We start from the raw sequence: 4284 nt of genomic DNA, 5'->3' as shown, positions 1-4284 counted from the left end.
TCTAACTTTTACTTTTCCGCAACTAACATTTACTTTATCGCATCTAACATAAAGTCATATATTTTATTTAGACGATAGCGTGGCTTTGCCGGTTGTTCTAAATAAAATATTGTGATTTGATCTAACATTTACTTTTATGTCAATTTATATTTATGCATTTATATATATATTATGGGTACCATGTATTAAATATCGGTGGATATTAATATAGTGGGAACTATATTATATGATATACTTGTTTAAATATTTAATTGTTCTTTTTATGTTTATATTTATTCATTTATATATATATTATGGGTACCATGTATTAAATATCGGTGGATATTAATATAGTGGGAACTATATTATATGATATACTTGTTTAAATATTTAATTGTTCTTTTTATGTTTATATTTATTCATCTATATATATATTATGGGTACCATGTATTAAATATCGGTTAATCTGATATTAATATAGTGGGAACTATATTATATGATATACTTTTTTAAATATTTCATTGTTCTTTTATGTTTATTCTTATTTTAGTTTCTTTTATTTATTTTTATTTAGCAATCTTAATTAAACCAACAATGAACCTTTGAAACCTTGACAATTTTATAATTTGTGTATTTGAAGTTTTATAACAATATTTTCATCTATAATATATTATTGCTAAAATTAAACTTACAACATCCTCTCTGTGGATCGATCTCGTACTCACGAGTATATTACTTGCAGACAACCTACACTTGGGTGAATTACAATTTAAGTTGTAGCAAGTTTTTGGCGCCGTTGCCGGGGAGGTATAAATTAAGTTTAATTTTGTTATTATGTAAATAGTATGTTGTTTTTAATTGTATGATTGTTTGGAGTCGTAAACAAAGTGGTAGACTTGTTCGAGTAACTGAAAATATTTTAAACATGGACGATAATTCTAATAATCAAGATGATAATAATAATAATCATCATCAAGAACATGAACAACCAAGAACACTTAGGCACCATATGAATCCAATAAGAACTAGTACACCATCTTGTTTAGTTTTTCCTCCTGATGCATCTAATTTCAATTTTAAGCCACAAGTCATTCAACTTTTACCAAATTTTCATGGCTTAGATTCTGAAAATCCATATTTGCATTTAAGAGAATTTGAGGAGGTTTGCAACACTTATAATGATCAAAATTGTAGCATGGATACTGTTCGATTAAAGCTTTTCCCTTTTTCCTTAAAAGATAAAGCTAAAACATGGTTGCAAAATTTGAGATCAAGTTCAATAAGATCATGGGAAGAAATGCAACAACAATTTCTAAAAAAGTTTTTTCCTTCCCATAGAACAAACTCTTTTAAAAGACAAATTACAACTTTTTCTCAAAAACAAGGGGAAACATTTTATCAATGTTGGGATAGATATAAAGAGTTACTTAATACATGCCCACATCATGGTTTTGAAATATGGAGAATAATTTCTCACTTTTATGAAGGTTTAATACCTAAAGATAGGCAAATGATAGAATTCATGTGTAATGGAACTTTTGAAGATAAAAACCCAAATGAAGCTATGGAATATTTGGAGTCATTAGCAGAAAATGCTCAAAATTGGGATAATATAGGCTATTGAACCACCAAGTAAAACCAATAATTCAACAAATGGGGGTGGTATTTATCATCTTAAAGATGATGTAGATGTTCAAGCTAAACTTGCATCTTTAGCAAGAAAAATCGATTCATTAGAAATGAAAAAGAGTGATCAATTAAAAAGTGTTCAAGAAATTGTTTGTCATATATGTGACACACATGATCATCTTACAAAAAATTGTCCTACTTTGCCTTCATTTAAAGAATGTCTCCATGAACAAGCCAATTATGTTAACAATTTTAAAAAACCAACATTAGATCCTTTTTCACAAACATACAATCCTGGTTGGAGAAATCATCCCAATTTTAGTTGGAGGAACGATAATAATGCACAACCTTCACAACAACCTCTTCAAAATAACCAAAATCATCAAGGTTATGCTCCTTATATTCCACCTCCAAGAAAAAATTTTGAAGATGAAATTCATGCATACATTCAAAAGCAAGAGTCTATCAATATTCAAAACATTCAATCTATGAATGATTTGAAAGAAACTCTTGCAAAATTTGCATCTGCACTTAATATTCATGAAAAAGGAAAATTTCCATCTCAACCACAACCTAATCCTAAAAATCAAAATCAAGAAAAATTTGATCAAGTAAAATCTGTTATTACTCTTAGAAGTGGTAAAATAGTTAATGATCCATATAGTGATGAAAACAAAGATCAGTCAAACTCAAAGAGTAAGGATGAAAATCTTGATACTTTCGAGAAAGATGATACTTTGAGTCCTAAGATTAAGAAAATTGATGATAAAATAAATAAACATGTTCCTTTTCCTCATGCATTAGTAAATAATAAAAAACAAAAAAATGATTCTGATATTTATGAAGTTTTTAAACAAGTAAAAATAAATATTCCATTATTAGATGCTATTAAACAAGTGCCTTCTTATGCAAAGTTTTTAAAAGATTTATGTACTGTAAAAAGACAATTGCATGTAAAGAAGAAAGCATTCTTAACGGAGCAAGTAAGTTCTATTATTCAAAATAATTCTACTTTGAAATATAAAGATCCCGGTTGTCCAACAATTTCATGTATTATTGGAAAAAATAAAATTAAAAAAGCTTTGTTAGATTTGGGAGCAAGTGTGAATTTAATTCCTTATTCAGTTTATGAAAAGCTTAAGTTGGGAGATTTAAAACCTACATCTGTTACTCTTTTACTAGCCGATAGGTCAATCAAAATACCTAGAGGTATCGTAGAAGATGTGTTAGTTCAAGTCGATAAATTCATATATCCTGTGGATTTTATTGTCTTGGATACACAACCAATAGAAGTACATAACGAAATTCCAGTAATATTGGGACGTCCATTTCTAGCAACTTCAAATGCTTTAATTAATTGTCGAAATGGAATAATAAAATTGTCTTTTGGAAATATGACTTTAGAACTTAATGTGTTCAATTTATGTAAACAACCAAGTATTAATGAAGATGAAGATGATAATGCAATAGAAACAATTGTGGAAGAAAATATACACCAAGAAAACTTAAATCAACAATCTGAAGTTTGTTTAGTGGAAAGTTTTGATTCAAAAAATGTTTTTAAATCAAAGTTATTTGAAGAAATTAATGAACTTGAAGAAGTAAAAGAAAATGATCATCCAAAACTTGAATTAAAACCCTTGCCAATAGAACTAAAATATGCTTTTCTTGGTGAAAATCAAACATATCCTATTGTAATATCTTCTACCCTCTTACCCAAACAAGAAGAAGATGTAATAACACTACTTAAAAAACACAAAAATGCAATTGGATGGACTTTGCAAGATATAAAAGGTATAAATCCTTTAATCTGCACACATAGAATTCATTTGGAAGAAAATGCTAAAACATATCAACAACCACAAAGAAGATTAAATCCACACATGAAAGAAGTTGTTAAAAATGAAGTTTTAAAACTATTAGATGCCGGAATTATTTATCCAATCTCGGATAGTAAATGGGTAAGTCCAACACAAGTAGTACCAAAAAAATCAGGCATCACTGTTATAAAAAATGAAAAGGGAGAATTATTACAAGCTAAGATTCCATCTAGTTGGCGTATGTGCATTGATTATAGAAAATTAAATGATGCAACTAGAAAAGATCACTTTCCGTTACCATTTTTAGATCAAATTTTAGAGAAAGTGGCAGGTAATCCTTATTATTGTTTTCTTGATGGGTATTCGGGGTATTATCAAATACCAATATCAATAGAAGATCAAGAAAAAACTACTTTCACTTGTCCGTTCGGAACTTTTGCTTTTAAAAGAATGCCATTTGGTTTATGTAATGCTCCGGCTACTTTTCAAAGATGCATGCTAAGTATTTTTAGTGACATGATTGAAGAATTTGTGGAAGTTTTTATGGATGATATAACTGTTTTTGGAAACTCATTTGAAAACTGTCTTAAAAATTTGGAAGAAGTTTTAAAAAGATGTGAAGAAAAAAATCTTGTTTTAAATTGGGAAAAATATCACTACATGGTTAAATCCGGAATTGTGTTAGGGCATGTCATATCTGAAAAAGGAATTGAAGTTGATAAAGCTAAGGTTGATGTTATTGCTAATCTACCATCACCAAACACGATCAAAGAAATTCGATCATTTTTGGGTCATGCGGGATTTTATAGAAGATTTATAAAAAATTTTAGCATAATATCGAAACCAATTTCAAATC

At 28.3% G+C, this 4284-nt stretch overlaps 1 non-coding gene across 1 annotated transcript; it reads right to left on the bottom strand.

Annotated features, from left to right (window-relative positions):
- Positions 1–1320: 1320 nt before the first annotated feature.
- Positions 1321–1431, bottom strand: LOC140885788 (small nucleolar RNA R71). The gene has a single exon (XR_012151203.1). It is a non-coding gene; the product is annotated as a small nucleolar RNA R71 (small nucleolar RNA).
- Positions 1432–4284: the final 2853 nt, after the last annotated feature.

This window comes from Henckelia pumila, chromosome 2, assembly GCF_033568475.1.
Source record: "Henckelia pumila isolate YLH828 chromosome 2, ASM3356847v2, whole genome shotgun sequence".
NCBI lineage: Eukaryota > Viridiplantae > Streptophyta > Magnoliopsida > Lamiales > Gesneriaceae > Henckelia > Henckelia pumila.
Note: the sequence above shows the minus strand (reverse complement) of the source record. Positions and strands in the feature narration are given on the sequence as shown.